This window comes from Dendrobates tinctorius, unplaced genomic scaffold (assembly GCF_039654945.1).
Source record: "Dendrobates tinctorius isolate UK_male_01 unplaced genomic scaffold, ASM3965494v1 ptg000103l, whole genome shotgun sequence".
In the NCBI taxonomy this organism is placed as follows: Eukaryota; Metazoa; Chordata; class Amphibia; order Anura; family Dendrobatidae; genus Dendrobates; species Dendrobates tinctorius.
This window is the reverse complement of record NW_027361771.1, coordinates 11,153,331-11,171,118: the sequence shown is the minus strand read 5'-3', so window position 1 is coordinate 11,171,118 and position 17,788 is coordinate 11,153,331.

Sequence of the window (17,788 nt, the reverse complement as noted above, 5' to 3'; positions counted from 1 at the left end):
CAGGAGTAGGAGAGAATTTAGGATGGCGTCTTAGACCTCAAGTGTTCTTCCAGGTCATCGACCCATAGATGCATGGATCGAGCCACCGAGGTCACTGGGATGTTTGCCTGAAATATGGCTGCTGACGTCTCCCAGGTTCTTTTTAGGCCATTTGCTTTCCGATCCATGGGTTCCTTTAGGTTGGAAGAGTCCTCGAACGGAATTGAGGTCCTCTTCACCACCTTGGATACTGGAACATCGATCTTGGGGATATCTTCTCAGGCTTTGATGTCCTCTGACTCAAAAGGTAGGTGAAGTTTGAAGTCTCTGGAAATAACCAGTGTGTTTTCCACATCCTCCCATTCCTCCATGATCATTGAACGGATGTGGCTGTTGACCAGGAAGACTCTACTCCTCTGGAATCGTAACCCTCCAAACATCTCGTCCTATATGGAGAAGGATTTGGGGGTTTCTTCCACCTGCATAGTATTTCTTACTGCAAGGAGGAGTTCATCTGTGTCCTTGGAGGAAAAAAGATATCTTCTTCCTCCCTCTGATGGGTCAAACATCTCCCCTTCTTCCTGATCGGACTTGCACAACATTATGTCTTCTTCAGATGACAGTTCTATCTCCCTTGGTCCCTTACCGCAACCACTTTGGGATTCGGGCTGTGAAGTATAGACTAGCCCTGAGATTGAGGCCTGGACCTCCCATTATGAACCTTATGTCCGACAGTAAAGAAGACTGCTCTTCTCTAATAACTTTTGAGGTGCAGGGTTTGCATAGGTGCTTCTGCCAGGTGTCCGGTAGTTTGATGTTATAGATAGCACATATTCTACCCTTTTCTGATTTCTTGCCATCCTTTCTAGGAGTTGCTGAGGCAGGTGTTCCCCCTAGAATACACAGAGTAGTTTGCAAGTGTTTCTATGTGTGGGGTAAAGTCTTAGAGTGGGTGTCCTTACTAGCTTTCTCACGTACCTCTGACTCTGTTCCAAGTTAGCCTCAACTTTGGCAGATTCCCCCATGCCAAGCATACAGTAGGGCATCCTAGACCCCTAGGACCCTATTTATACGATACCATGTCCAGGGCGATGCTCAAATCAGGTCTTCACCTGATATGCTTCCTGTGTTCCACCGTGGAATGCACGCTGACTACGACTCGGAAGTGCCCTGCCCGGCTCGTAGATATGACATTGCCAGAAGCTTGCCCGCAGGGATTCAGCACGCCGGAGCTGAAAGCCTCCCGGCAAGAGAAAGCAGCTCGCAACCCAGGAGCAGTGCTCACCAAGGTAGGCTGAGGGACCCTTCCCGCTGTCAAGTGGTCGGCCACAGACCACTTGACAACAGGGAGAGGCTGAGACCACCGATCCGCACTGGGTTTGCCAGGTACAGCCAGGGATAGGAGCTCTCTCTCGTCGTTCCTATCCTCACTGGGACAGGAAAAACACTAAGAGGTGGAGATGGGAGGGTCCTTTTAACCTCTCATTTCCTATCTCAGTATGGATAAAAAGGAGGTCATCCATGGTGCTGCCAGGATTGATGACCTGGAAAAATGTTGGTTTTGCCATAAATTTTTCATTTTCACAAGGGTAACAGGAGCAAAATGGACCATACAATTTGTTGTGCAATTTCTCCTGAGTACACCGATAACCATACCTCCCAACTTTTGAAGAAGGGAAAGAGGGACAAAGGCTGCGGCACGCACAGTGCGCCTCTGCAAACTTTAGGTCACGCCCCCGACCACACCCATTTCACAACAAGTCACACCCATGTCCATGCCCAACTGCACCCATTTAGCACTGCTGATCACACTGACTGGTACTGAGGGCACAGTGACTGGCATTATGGGCACAGTGGCTGGTACTGTGGGCACACTGATTGGTACTAAGGAAAAGAAAGAAAGAAAGCAGAGAGAAAAAAGAAAACAGAGAGAAGAAAGAACAGAGAGAAGAAAGAACAGAAAGAAAGAACAGAGAGAGAAAGGGGATAGAAAGAACAGAGAAAAATAAAGAGGGGAAATAAAGAAAAAAAGAGAACACAGAGAGAAAGAAAGAGACTCCTAGGGTGGGACAACAGTAGATAACACCTTTCTCCCAAAGGCAAGATTCGAAAGCCCAAGATCTAGCCTATAGTGGCGGAAAAAAGTGGATGGTGAAGACCATGCTGCTGCTTTACAAATCTGTTCTACAGATGCATTAGCCCTTTCGGCCCAGGATGTGGCTATGGCCCTTGTAGAGTGAGCCTTTACACCCAGTGGGGATGTCTGACCCGAGGAAGAATAAGCCAGTGAAATAGCCATGCGTAGCCATCGTGCAATGGTTGATTTTGAAGCCTTTTTTCCCCGTTTGTCCCCTGGAAGGAGACAAAAAGGGCTGGAGACTGTCACCATGATTTTGACACCTCTATATATTGGAGTAGGCAACGTCTGACATCCAAGTAATGAAAGGTTTGCTCTCTGAGATTTTGGGTTGGCACAAAGCGAGGGCAAAATTATTTCCTGGTTCCTGTGAAATTTGGAATTGACCTTCGGGAGGAAGGCCGAGTCAGTTTTTTTGATTACTTTGTCATCCAGAAAGGTAGTATATGGGGGATTTACAGAGATAGCTTGCAGCTCGCAGACACGTCGAGCTGAAGTCAGGGCAACCAGGAGTACTGTTTTCAATGTTAATGTCTTTACCAAAATGGAAGTAATAGGCTCGAAAGGAGGAGATGTTAGGGCATTTAATACTAAATTTAGATCCCAGGGAGCTACCTTAGTCAGTAATTTCGAGGGTCAGGTTGTGAAGGAGGCTCGAATGAACCTATAGACCCAAGGGTGATCGGCAAGTTTTTGGTCAAACAGCGCACCCAGGGCAGATACTTGCACCTTTAGGGTGCTCGTGGAAAACCCTCTTTCTAGCCCTTTTTGGAGGAATTCCAGGATCTCCTTTATTGGAACTTCCTGGCTCATTTCGGATAACTGTCGACCTGAGAACTCCAGGAACCTTTCCCACATTTTTTGGTACTTGACTGAGGTTACCTTTTTCCTGCTAGCAAACAGGGTGGTCACCAAGGTGCCTGAGAATCCTTTTGCCAAAAGGAGTCCCCTCTCAAGCCCCATGTGGTGAGATGGAGTCTGTGCACTTGAGGATGTAGTACTGGGCCCTGGTGTAGGAGATTCGGGATATCCGGGAGGATCCATGGGTCCGAGATAGACATGCGTCTGAGCCATGTGAACCATGTCCTTTTTGGCCAGAAGGGCGAGATAAGGACTACTCGTGTCTTGTCTTCCCGAATCTTTTTCAGGACTATTGGGATTAGCGGAATCGGGGGAAATGCATAAGCTAGGCGAAATTCCCAGCGGTGTAGCAGTGCATCCACCCCTTCTGGGTGTTCTCTTGGGTTTAGAGAGTTTACTTTCTGATTGCTTCTTGTGGCAAACAGGTCCACTTCTGGTGTGCCCCAGATGGCACAAACCTTCCCAAATATCTCCAGATTTAGGGACTACCCCCCCCGGTGTAATATATGCCGGCTTAAGAAGTCGGCCAGAAGATTGTCTGTCCCTTTCAAATGTGTCCCCGTCAGGGACAGAAGATTGTTTTCTGCCCACATGAATAATTTTTTGAATTCTGCCATCAGCAAAGTTGACCGTGTACCCCCTTGCCGGTTTATGTAGGCTATGGCCGTACTGTTGTCGGATAGAATTGCAACGTTTGCCTTGGACTTCTTCTTTTGCCTGAAGAAATGCTCACCTTACAGCTGCCAGTTCTTTTAAATTGGAAGATGCTGTACTCATTGAGGGTTCCCGTTGGCCCTGTAGATTCCGGTCCGCTAGGTGTGCCCCCCAACCTAACGAACTTGCATTCGTGGTTAGCACCACCGGGTTCTGAACAGACCAGGGTACTGCCCTGCTTAAGTTTTCAGTGCTCAGCCACCATTTTAAGTCCTGAACTTGTGGTAACAAGATTATCTTCTAAATTAAGATGCAAGGGTTTTTTCCCTGTTCGACCAAGATCTGCCATTGTAATTCTCTTGTGTGGCTTTGTGCCCACTGGACTGCCGGGATTGTTGCTGTTAAGGTATCGAGAAGTTACATTGCCCCTCTTACCGATATGGCCTGACCAGGATGTATTTGTTGTATTTTTTGATGAATGGTCCAAAGCTTCCTTTCTGGGAGAACACATTGCTGTTTGACTGAATCTAATTGAATTCCAAGGAATTCTTGTCTCTGGACAGTAACTAATCTTAACTTGTTTAAGTTTATCATCCAGCCTAATTTGGTTAGTATCTCTAACACTTTTGTAACTGCCTCTTGACAATTTTCTTCGTTGTTCCCAACGACGAGGAAATCGTCCAAATAGGGTACTAACAGTATGTTTTGTTTTCTCACAAAGGATGCTATCTCTGAAATGATCTTTGTGAATATGTGAGGGGCCACTGACACTCCGAAGGGAAGGCATTGATACTGAGGGTGAGTGGGGACCTGAGCAATCTCCACCACCAACCATAGGTATTGTTGATGTTCTTCCCATATGGGCACATGGTAGTAAGCATTGGTCAGATCTATTACCGCCATGTAGCAGCCTGGGTCGAGTAGCCTTGCTGCCAATTTTAGAGTTTCCATCTTGAAGCTCTCCACTCGGATATACTGGTTTAATGCTCTTAAGTTGAATATTGTTCTCAGCAAGCTGTCCGGCTTTGGCGTGAGGAACAGGGTGCTGTAAAATTCCTTTACTATTTAGTGGTGTGGTACTTTTACTAAGGCTGGTTTCACACTAGTGTTTTATCGCGCAGCGCATTGTGCGCTATTGGTCGCACGCGCAATTGTCCCCTATCTTTAAAATGGTGGGCGCAGTGTCTAGCGATTGCACGAGTGCCTCAGCGTTTTCGTGCGCTGTGCATTTTCCAGGTGTGCGACCAGACGCTCTGGATGCTACATGTTGCATTTTTTGTTCCGCCCAACATCGTTAAAAAATCACATGCGCGCGTGTGCGCACACAATGCCCAAAAAAATAGCATTAGAGTCTATGGGGTCGCTGACGTGTGCTGTGAAGTGCACACGTCAGCGCTTTGTGAGCGCGCGCGATTTCAGAGTGAACAATGTCTAGACACTTGTTTAATCCACACCCTAAACAAGCAACATTATTTTGGAGGAGTGTACATAAAAGAAGGGGTCTGTAGTGCCTCTACAAATGGGTAATAATTTGTGTTCCTTTACAGACCTCAGCATTGGAACCAGCAAGTGAGGCGGAACAGCGCGAGCAGCCTAGCCAAGTCACGGCGAGGAGACGCAATGTAAGTATCAAGTCTTTTAAGGTCCCTTTTTTAAAAAAAAAAAATTTTCTATTCCTTTTTTTCTGTCCTGTTTTTCAACTTCTATATCTTTCTTCTTTTCGGTTTCCATTTTTTTTCAATGTGATTCTCAACAATTTCCAAGATAATAATTTTTTTTTCTAGGTTCCACAACGGGATGAAGACATCTATCTCAACAACGAGCACCTGATATGCCTTGTCCAGCAGTACAAAGACATTGTGGTGACCCGGCAGCTTTGGAATGAGGTGGCCGCAGCATTGATGGAGGGCTGGGACAGCGTCTCTGCAGCTTCAAAAAAGGCGTTTAGTAAGTATTTCCCTGCTGTTTGATGCCGCAATGACTCTTGTTCCTGAGGATACTTTTGTGTTTCCTGATAGATATATGCTATCAGGGAACATAACAGTGTCCTCAGGAACAACAGTGACTGCATTGTAGATTGTAATGCTGTATTGATCATGTTTTCACTCTTGCTCCTGAAAGTGCTGGTGTGTTTGTTGCAAAATATATTCTTGCATCAAACAGACCAGTGCTCTCTGGGGATCAACAGTGACTGCTTTGTGTATTGGACAGCTGTATTGATTCTGGTACCATTCTTGCTCCTGAAGGTACTGGTGTGTTTGTTGCAAGATATATTCTTGCATCAAACACACCAGTGCTCTCTGGATCAGCAGTGACTGCTTTGTGTATTGGACTGCTGTATTGATTCTGTTTTCACTCTTGCTCCTGAAGGTACTGGTGTGTTTGTTGCAAGATATATTCTTGCTTCAAACACACCAGTGCTCTCTGGATCAACAGTGACTGCTTTGTGTATTGGACTGCTGTATTGATTCTGTTTTCACTCTTGCTCCTGAAGGTACTGGTGTGTTGCAAGATATATTCTTGCATCAAACACACCAGTGTCCTCTGGATCAACAGTGACTGCTTTGTGTATTGGACTGCTGTATTGATCATGCTTTCACTCTTGATGCTGTTGATACTGGTGTGTTTCTTGCAAGATGTATTCTTGCAGTAAACACACCATTGTCCTCAGGATCAACAGTAAATGCATTGTGTATTGTAATGCAGTATTGATCATGCTTTCACTCTTGATGCTCTTGATACTGGTGTGTTTCTTACAAGATATATTCTTGCAGTAAACACCTGTGACCTCAGGATCAACAGTGACTGCATTGTGTATTGAATTCTTTTGTGATGCTACATTGAATGTTTGCCACATGCTCTCAGGTGTGTGAGATGATACAGATGTTGCCATCAGTGCATTGTTTAACGTTTTTTCTGTTTTTTCTACAGTGAACAAAGTCCGCACACGTTGGCGCTCAATGAAGGACCGCTTCAACACTGATGTTCGTGCTGAGGAACAGGTTTGCAGTGGTTCAGCGGCAAGGACCAGAACAAAGTACCGCTATCATCACGAGTTGGCTTTCCTGAGACCGCTCCTTGCCACTAGAGCGTAAATATTTTTTTTTTTATTATATTTTTTTTTAATAACCTGTGCTTTTCTATTCCACAGCTGATGCTTCTAGTAAATGCAGATAGCAATGTTTTACTTTTCTTTCCACAGCACTTGGAGCAGCACCCTGCAACCTGTCGCTGGAGCGGTTCTTCATCGATCAACCTCGGACCCGTCCCAGCCACCCGACAGCCAGGAAGCAACTTGCAGGTCAGAAACACGGACAGCTAGTGACCACAAAGCTGGTCCATCAGGTGCTCCCCTGTCTCAGGTCTCTGCCACTGGTTATGCGGGCACTACCCGCCAGCGGCAGAGGGCCTCGGACAGGCCTGTCTTGCCCGAGTTCACTCACTGGAGCGAGGCCTTTCATGCCAGCCTCAAGTCGCTGTCCGACAGAGTGGTTTTTCACTCATGGAACGCGGTTTTACCCACATGGAACACCGCTTCCACTCTGTCGACCAGCACCTTGACCGGCTGGAGGCCGACCTCAATAGACCAGCGCACCATTTCTTTAGTAAAATTGGGCACCTTAGTCCTGAGCAACAGCTGAATGTGTTAAAGGCCTGCAACACTGCTTTCTTACAGGCTATGCAGCAGAATCAGTACGTGCAGCACTCAGTGGTATTATTCCCACCTGTGCCACCACTGCCTCACTTCACCACAGTACCGACTTCTGCTGCATACCACAGCACGGCCACCTGCATTCCTAGCCAAGCCGGACACCACTACCCCACACCAATGCCGAGTGCTGCTGGACACTCCACCCCCGCCACCACCATGGCAAGCACTGCTCCTGTCTGGAGCACCACTACCGCCACCGTTCCAACATCTTGGCACACTGCCACGGCACAACCAGCTTGAGCCACCACCACCTATTCTCCTGGTCGGAGCACCGACACAACATCTCCATCTAGGAGCACCGCCACCACTCAGCATCAGCATGGGAGCACCGCCACCACTCCTCATCATTCCAGGAGCACCGCCACCACTCCTCATCATAGGAGCACCGACACTTCGCCTCATAGGAGCACCGCCACCACTTCGCCTCATAGGAGCACCGCCACCACTCATCATCGGAGTACCGCCACCACTTCACCTCATAGGAGCACCGCCACCACGCCTCATCATAGGAGCACGCCACCACTTCGCCTACTAGGAGCACCACCACAACTTCTCCTACTAGGAGCACTGCCACCACTTCTCCAACAAGAAGCACCGAGAACACTTCTCTTTCTAGGAGCACCGACACCACATATTCTCTTTCAAGGAGCACCGCCACCACCGAGCAGCAGAGGGGTGAACCACATTCCCTCTTTTTCTCATCACGGAAACGGTCAACCATCTCCAGGCGGGGAAGCAATGTAAGGCGGTCACACGGTGGTAGTCGGTCCAGGCAGGTGACTCCTGCTCCAAAGAAGACCAACAAACAAAAGACTTTGTCAGTCCCCCCTCTCCTACTGTTTCTCAACCTGCCTCCGTTTCCATCCCTGATCTCCCTTCCCCCACTACTTTAATCGCCCCTTCACCTAGAACCCCTTCCTCAATTTCCAGCCATTCCTTGCTCTCCACACCCTCAAACGTCCTTCAAAATAATTTTTTTTTTTTAAATAAATGTGCAATTCTGCTTTCACAAAAAACTGTTTCATTATTGTGTCTTTCGCCGCCTACACACACTGCGCCGTACACACACTGTGCCGTACACTTAGCGTTTTTGTCACCACATAGCTCCATTACTGCCACATGTTTCTTGTGTCATTCTTGGAGATATGTGTAGTCAAAAACACAAATCTATATGACTTATATTTTCCACACCAGTCTCTTGAGTCAGCTAATATTACACATACTGAATAGAGGATGTTGTTGAATGCAAGGTGTGTCTATTGTTACCTTGCCAGGTATCATCAAAAGTTGATTGACTATAGTGTGTTTTACCAACATCATTTAACTTTTTGTGATACAAGGCAAGGTGATTCTAGATATACCTTGTAATTAACCACATCTTCTATTCAGTGTGTGTTGAGAAACTGAGGAGATGACGGGGAAAATGCACGCCATATGTACAATACCCTGCCCTTGTATCATAACTATCACATCAGGGCAGGTGAATACACATGAGTTTTAACCTGCAGCATCGCTTCAGTCTGCATATTTTCAGACTGTAGCGATGCTGCAGTTTATCTCTTATGTGTATTCTCCTGCCCATGTGTGATAACCTTCTGAAGTCTTGATGCATTACTTTTGGCATCCTCACTTCAGCATGACACCAGGCCTGGGTATTGTATTAGTTGTATAAACTGTATAAACTTTATTATGTCTACTGTCTGCGTTCAAACTGAAGCCACAGTGATGATACAACAAATAATATTTATAGTCACAGCGTTAGGTGTCATAAATAGTGAGGGATGCAACTGCAGTCCCAAATCACTATTGTTAACATCATGCCAGGTGACACAAAAAATTATTTGTATTATCTCCACCGTCGCTGCAAATTGAACTCAAAGTGTAGAGATGATAAAGATCATACAACTTGTGTGTATGTATAGTCACCTGGTCAGGAATACACTCGGTACAGGTATCAACACAGGTTTTTTATTAACATACAAACAAAAGAAAACTTGGTTTACACCATTTGATCTTGCCATTCCACCCGTCCCACATCAGAGTTGAAGTAGGTCGCAAATTGGTCCCTCATTTGGCCAACTTCAACAGATGACCAGAGAGGGTGCTGAGTAAATTCAGGCAATGGGTTAGGAGCTGCATCATCGAGTTCAAAGTTCGGGTGCTCTCTAACCATGACAAAATTATGTAGAACCACACAGGCCTTCACCACCTCATCCACTGTTTCCAGTTTCAGATTAATGGCTGTGCTGAGAATGCGCCATCTGGAGACAAGTATACCAAAGGCACACTCAACAGTTCTTCTGGCCCTGGTCAGCCTGTAATTAAAAATTCTTTTGGTGTGGTCCAAGTCCCGGCTGGAGTAGGGCTTGAGCAACTGGAATGCCTCATCCCCAACCATTATAAAGGGCTGAGGCGGACCTTCGGTGTTGGGAAGAGGCCGTGGCCTGGGGAAATTGAACTGGTTGCCATACAACCTCCGGCCCATGTCAGAGTTCTTAAAAGCCTGGGAGTCATTCCCACGGCCAAATGCCCCAATGTCCACTGCAATAAACCTACAGTCTGCATCCGAAATGGCCATGAGTACTGTAGAAAAGTACTTTTTATAGTTAGAGTACTCAGAGCCTGTTCTTTTTGGTTTTATAATATGGATGTGTTTCCCATCAACGGCACCCAAACAGTTAGGGAAATTGCAGACTGTCCAGAATCTTTCAGCAATTTCAAACCACTTTTCCACGGAGGGCAGGAGCATAAATTCGGGACAGAGAACGTCCCACAAAGCCCGGCAGGTGTCCGCAACTATTCCAGACAAGGTTGATATTCCAATACGGTACTGGAAGTGCAGTGAAGAGAGGCTCTCACCAGGAGCCAGGAATCTGTGAAACCGAGAAACAAAAAAAATTAATATTTGTGTATATGGATTGTTTAGAACCACAAAAAATACATAACACAAGAAAAAAACAAAGGCATACAAATATATATGCAGCCTTTTCTTTACTACATGGCATAAAAAAAAAATGCAGCCTTTGGTTAACTACATGGCAGAACAATAATTCTGCCAGCTTTGGAATAGTCCATGTGAGAATAAAGAAAAATATACAGGCATTGGTTTTGCAATACTACGTACCGCAATGTGACCAGGAGCCGTTCCTCGGGAGGAATCGCATGACGGAGCTGTGTGTCCTGTCTCCGGATGGCATCTTGGACAGGACCAAGCAAATACCTGAAGGTTTGTTGGGACATCCGTGTGTAATCAGTAAATTTATCCGGGTTTGCCTGGAGCTCGCTGTAGAGGGTTTGGTACGCTCCACAGCTCTCCCGGAGTTCAATAATCGGATGTATCCACAAACGCCGCCGCTGCAGTCTTCGCGGTCTCTCTCTCTCCCTTTGTTGATGGCGAGCAACTGCATAAGCCTGAGCCATCCTGATGTCCAGATCCAAGTTGAAGTGAAAACTCTTCCAGCGCAGATCCACATTGTCAAGAGAAAATCCAAGGAAATGTGAAGAATTCAGCTATAAACTGGGTGTATATAAAGAATTTCCATAACACAAGCCCTCTGCTGTCCCATTGGTGGAGTCTGTTGCAAGAATTTTTCAAGAATTTTCCTCCTGAGATTGTGACACCATGCGCATTAAAAATGCAAACGCATGGAAAAATGCATAAAAACGCATACAAATGCAGCATTTTTTGTCGTAATGTGCATGATGTGACGAAAAAACGCAGCATTTAAGCGTTTTTTTGCATGCGATTCATGTGCGCTCAAAACGCTGCGCAAAAAGGCGCAAGTGTGAAACTAGCCTAACACCTCCTTTTGTATGAGGAGTTGGACATCCCTCTCTAACGTGGCCTGGTTCTTTTTGGCGACATGTGTCATTTTTGTTCGTTGTGGCGGGGAGCTGCGAAAGCTTAGTCGCCTACCTTCGGCTAATAAATTGATTACCCATTTTGAGGTGGGTAAAGCTGCCCACTGGTGAAAAAAAAACCGAAGTCTTCCCCCCACCGCCATTCTGGCATCATTGGTGTTTGGTGTCGGACTTTCGGGTGGTTTTACTAAAGAGGAACCCCTTTTCCTTCCTGTCTCTCCAGGGTATGCCCCGTATGGATCTATCGTCCGAGCGGCCCCCTCTATTCCCTGCCCCACAAAAGGACGAGTGGCGTCACCCCAACAGCGCCTAGAGATGGGGGGTGGTGGGAACCGTTTCTTTTTATCTGACGCTTTCTCCAAGATTTCATCTAGCGCCTTTCTGAAGAGGTACTGTCCCTCACATGGGACTGCACAGAGCTTGACCTTAGACTGTAAGTCTGCGGCCCAATTTTTTAGCCATAGTGCTCTGCAAACTGAGTTACAAAGGGCACATGCACGGACGGCACCTCAGACGGAGTCCACTGCGGCATCTGCCAGGAATCCTGCCACTTTCTGAAGGGAAGGTATTGCTTCTAGCAGCCATTCCCTTGGGCATTTATTTTTTATCTGGTCACTGAGTTCCTCTAACCACTTGACCATAGCACGTGCTGTGCAAGTGACGGCTACCCCAGGTTTAACTGACCATGCTGAGGCCTCCCAGGCAGACATTAAAAAAGCATCCGCTTTTTGTCAAGGGTGTCCTTTAAGGTGCCCATGTGTTCAAATGGCAGGGCTATCCCTCTGGAGGTGCTGGCGATAGCAGCATCCAGTCTAGGAGCTTTTTCCCATTTTTCACATACCTCTTCATCAAACGGGTATTTCCGTTTAAGTGCTTGTGGTATGGACATCATTTTGTTGGGCTTTTTCCACTCCCTTTTTATTAAATTTAGTAAATTATCATGGAAGGGAAAAACTCTGCATTTCTTTACTTCTAAATTACTGAACATGGAGTACTGTACTGTATGCGACTCCTTAGGCATTTCCAACCCCATGGTAGATCTAACCAGTTTAAGTAATTTTCCAATATCCTCAGCTAGAAAATAAGGGTGACCTTCCTCCTCGTCCGAGGAGTCCAGGTCGGATTCACCAGAGGGCCTTAACTCCCTCAGCTCTTCATCTGAGTCCTCATCCATTTGGGTTTCTGCAGGGGGTGAGGGTGGGTCTGACGGAGCTGAGCGCAGTTTTTAACTGCGCATTTACAGTGGTTGTGACCTCATCCCGGATAATGTTCCTTATATTCTGGAGTAGGGATGGTGATCCTTCAGCCGCTGTTCTCCTAATACATGAGAGACCGAGTCGCTTGTCGTATGCTTTAGGGAGACTTTTCTTGCACAAAGCACATGCTTTGTTTTTTTCGTTGGAGGTGGCCTTTTTTGTCTAGGGGGAGACATGACATAGAGGGCGTCATTATAAACAGTTCTGCCTTACAAAGGCACTCACCCACCCCTCGGGTACCACGGTACCTCTGGATCTTCTGGTGTGCGCACTTCAGTTACGGGGTCCGCCATGCTTCCAGCTGCTGCTGATGCCTGAATGCGTCTCGTTTCATTATATGGGGGAGCGGTGTGCGCGTTCCTGGCTCAGCTCCCTCACGGAAGTGTCAAGCACACCGGCTTCCTCCGGCGTATGACGTCACTTCCGGAAGTCGTCCCCCATTCAGTCGGCGCCTGCGTCGTGATGGGCACGACTCCTCCCGGCCCAGCCTCCTGACAGGAGCGGCCGCCGGGAAGTCCAACGGAGGGGGATGAGAGCGGCACTGACAGCCCCCCTCGGCTGGGATTACAGGCGCGCGCGACTGCTCCCAGCTGTCTTTCCCCCTACCTGGACCTCAGCCTCCTGACTGGGCACATCAGAGGGGGATCCCCCTGGAAGGTACGTAGGCCTGCCACAGGCATCCTACCGGCAGGAACAGGAAACCTAAACTGAGGAGAGAGGTGCCACCCCCTTTTATCTCTGCTCCAGGTTTCCTGTTCCTGCGGGCGGATGCCTTCTCTCATGTTCGGTGCTGTCATGGGAAAGGGAGACAGAACGAAAGGGAGACAGAACGAAAGGGAGACAGAGAAAAAGAAAAAGGGGGAAAGAAAGAACAGAGAATGAGAAACAGAGAGAAAGAAAAAACAGAGAAAGATTCTATAAAGATACTATAGCAGCCCGGCTCCCATTGTAATGCCCACCTGAGCCTCCTGGTGCAGGACATATCATGATCCGCTCACATGGCCAGCATCCCCGATTCCAAGGCGATCCTGCTGTCCACACTGTCGGAGGACATGGTGATGGATCTGAAGCATTCCTGGTTCCGTCACAATCTTCTCATGAAATTACCTCATTTCCGGTCAGCTTCCATCACATCACTTCCCGTGTACCGTCATGTGCAAGTTTTAACGTGCTCCTCGGGGCTCCACCGTGTACTTCTGTATCCGTGGGAAAAGCCCGCTTTGTATGCCTCGTACACACTTGGCTCCGCTCATTCAGTACACGAGCGGCTCCGCTCCGTACACATGCGGCTTCACTCTGTACACCTTGTACACACGTGGCTCCGCTCCGTACACCTCGTACACACATGGCTTTGCTACATCCACACTGTAAACCCCTCCTGACCCCACACAGAAACTTCACCTCATGCAGCACCCTGACAACCAGCACAGAAGAGTCCTGTAGACACGGAGGCCCCTGATCATGTGACCCGACTCCTCCCCTCCCGTGACCTCATCACAGGTCATGTGCGCGCAGCCACAGAACAGCCCAGCCACATCATTGCAGGCTGCAGTGGGTCTCTGGTAAGGTAAGGATGGGGTCGGTGCATGGGGGGGGGGTCAGTGCAATGCGGGAAAAATAGCGTCCCGGGCGGGACGCGGGTGGGGGGTCGGTAGGGAGCTATGCGATAACCCATATGTGGTTGAAACCTATTTTTGAGGCACAGTGTATAGCTCAGAAGGGAAGAAGAGCAATTTTGGAGTTACGATTTTGCTGTAATGTTTTGAGGGTGCCATGTCACATTGGCAGAGCCTGAGGTGCCAAAACAGCAGAAACTCCCCATAAGTGACGTTATTTTACAAACCGCACCGCTCAATGAATTCATCTAGGAATGTAGTGAGCATGTTGACACCAAAAGTGCTGCACAGAAATTTACACTATTGAGCAGTGAAGAAAGAATAATTTGTACAGCTAAAAAAACTTTTAGCCCCACATTTTTGATTTTTATAAGGGCTAATAGGAAAAATGGGCTTCTCAGTTTGTTGTGCAATTTCTCCTGAGAGCGCCAATACCCTGCAACTAACCAGTTGCTCAGAAAGGAAGGAGCACCATAATATAGTGTAGATTTTACTGTTATGGTTTGCAGGTGCCATGATTACATCTAGGGGTGCAGTGATCATATTGACACAACGGGCATGTCACAGAATTTTAAACCATTGTGCAGTAAAAAAAAAATATTTTTACTACAAAAATGTTGTTTTATCTCCAGATTTTACATTTTCACAGTGGGAAATGGGTAAAAATTTCACCAAAATTTTTAAACAATTTCTGCTGAACGTGGATATACCCCATATATGGCTGTACAGTACTGCTTAGATACACGGTGAGACTCGGGAGGGACAGAGCGCCATTTGCCACCAGGTGCTCAGATTTTCCTAGAATAGTTTGCAGACTCCACTTACAGAACCCCCAAGTCCTAGAAGAGCAGAATCCTCCCTCAAATGACCCCATTTTGGAAATGATACCCCTTTGGGAATTTATCTAGAGGTGTAGTGATGACTTGACTTTATAGGTGTTTTTTCAGAAACAAGCATTAGTGGATGTTCCTAAGTGAAAATCGCAAATCTGCTATTGCAGTGTCCAGCTCATGCTTCTGGAGACATGGACTTGTAAATTAGACAGGCTCTCATAGCTACAGAAATGCCAAACATGTAGACACTAAATGTGGTTTAGGCACACTGGGGCTCAGAAGTGAGGGGGCATTTGGATTTAGGAGTGCATAATTTGCTGGATTTCTTTAGCGGTGGTGAAGAGGTATAGCGCCTTTCTAGAGCCTTTGTACTATCAATAGTGTGGAAAACCCCTATATTTCCATAGACAGATGACAGGCCCGAGTGGGGATTTGCTTTTTTTTACGGATTGAGTTGAAGATTTTATTAGGAACATTTTTCATAACATTTGGGCCATTTATCCGGTGCTCTACGCTGATCACTTACATTGGTGTTTTCATGCAAATCTCCAAATGACTAGATTCAGATGAAACCCCCCCGAGGGATCCATTCACTATAATGAGGAAGTAGTTACCCTGGCTGGCCTCTATTCAGAGGTGTCCCATCTTTTTAGAGGTGCACAACACTGTGGTGGACTGCGCTTTTGTACATACCTAAGAAGACGGATACCGCTGGATCATAGGACAGGCGGCATATCCACACTGCCTCATTATAGGTAATCTTCTGCCAGAGGTTCTGTCTGAATCCCCATATTTCAGAGATGTACATGGAAATCCCAATGTAAGCGCTCAGTGCAAGATAAATGTGAGCTGAGCCTTACTGCGATCTTTGGGAGGCAGAATTAACAAATCAACAGTAGGACAAGAATTTTCTTTATTTTTTTATGCCATTCCTCGTGCGGTGTAAGGGATTAGACGACTATTCTTCTGGTCTGTGCAATTACAGAGATATCAGATTTAGATCGCTTTTTTATGTTTGGCTGCTGTCACACACTAAAAGACGCTTTTTTTTTTTTTTTTTTGCAAAAACTAGGCATCACCATATTTTGAGAGCTATAATTTTTCCATGTTTCTACCGACAGTCATGCGAGGGCTTGCTGTTTGCAGGACGAGTTAACGGTTTCATTGGTACCATTTTCAGGTACATGACATTTTTTGATCACTTTAGATTCCGATTTTTGAGAGGCAGAGTAAAAAAAAACAAAACAGCAATTCATGAATTTTTTTTTTCTTAATGCAGTTTACCGTATGGTAAGTGATAAGGCAACTTTATTCTTCGAATCAGTATGATTACAGCTATACCACATTTATACAATTTTTTTATGTTTTAGTGATTTTACAGAATGAAAAACTAATTTCTAAAAAAAAAAAAATAATTATTTTTGCATTGCTGTATTTGAGAGCTATAACTTTTTATTTTTCCATTGATGGAGCTGTATGGCAGCTTATTTTGAGGAAGTTTTCAGCGATACCATTTTTATTTACATTCGTCTTTTTGATCGCGTTTTATTCCACTTTTTGTTTGGCGGTATAAGTATTTTGCCATATTTATCTTACGATGTATACAGAAGAGGTTAACTAGTGTGACAATTTTATAGGTTGGGTCATTCCAGACGTGCTGATACCAAAAGTGTACTTTTCTGGGGTTTATTATTTTACATAAAAATACTAGGAGGACACCCGAGCATACTCGGGAAAACTCGAGCAACGAGTATACTCGCTCATCACTAAATGCAATGCTTTAACTGCGAGTTCTGCTCTCACACAAGCTTGTTAGACCATATGGGTCGCCGTGGCAAAGATCGGGCCCCTCACGATGATATCGCAGGGGCACCCATCGTAGGGGAGAGGGAGCCCCCTCCCTGCCTTCCAAATGCTGCGACTGCTACCGAGCACAGTATTTAGAGTTAAAGAGCTCCTGGCAGCGAAAGTCAGATATCAGCTGTCATTTGCTAAACACCCAGCGGCGATCGTGGCTTCAGCTTCTGTGCGTGCAAAAAGTCCCAACCAGGACATATAGATAAGTCTATTGTTAGGAAGCTCATATTAAATGTGGCTCAGCACCATCTGTTGTGTTAGGCTGGTTTCACATTGGCGTTTAACAGACCTGCGTTGGTCTACACACGGCCGCCGCTAAACTCCGCCCCTGCTGCGCCTCCTCCAGTTAGCTCCGCCTATGGGCGCATGACGCTGCATGCGACCTGCGTCCCCCATCTTTAGCATTGGGGACGCCAGCCGTGCGCAGGTATGTGTTTGACGGCGCATGCATCCTTTTGACGGTGCGCCAACCAACGCCAAACGCAACCTGTTGCATTTTGGTGCGCTCGGTGCACTGTCAAAAGGACGCATGCGCCGCCAATGTGAAACCAGCCTTAGAAGGCGGCTAGAAACCCACAGAAGGGCTAGGACCTCTGGTTTAAAATTACAAAATGTCGTACCTCTACTCGTTAGCGCCGGTGTATAGCTCAGTTATGGACCACTCCTGTCGGCAATTCTGCTGTTTGATTTGACCTCACATCAACAGAGCAGCTCTACCTCTTCCAGTCTGCTATGTCGATGAGGTGTCACTGCCTGCAGTTAGGAAGCAGGGAGCCAGCTGTCAATCAGCATAAGTGACAGTGACGCCACATCGACAGAGCGGAGAAGAAGCTGTTCTGTCTACATGACTTCACCTGAAGGCGCAGAATCGCTGGCAATAGTGGTCAGTGTCCGATCTGAGCCAGCAGAAAGCAGTGGCTGGTAGAACAGACAGGGAGTTAGCAACTATCTGGCAGTAAGTTCTTAGCCTCATAGCAAAAAAAAAAAAAAAATAATAAGAAAAGACCTGGATAACACATTTG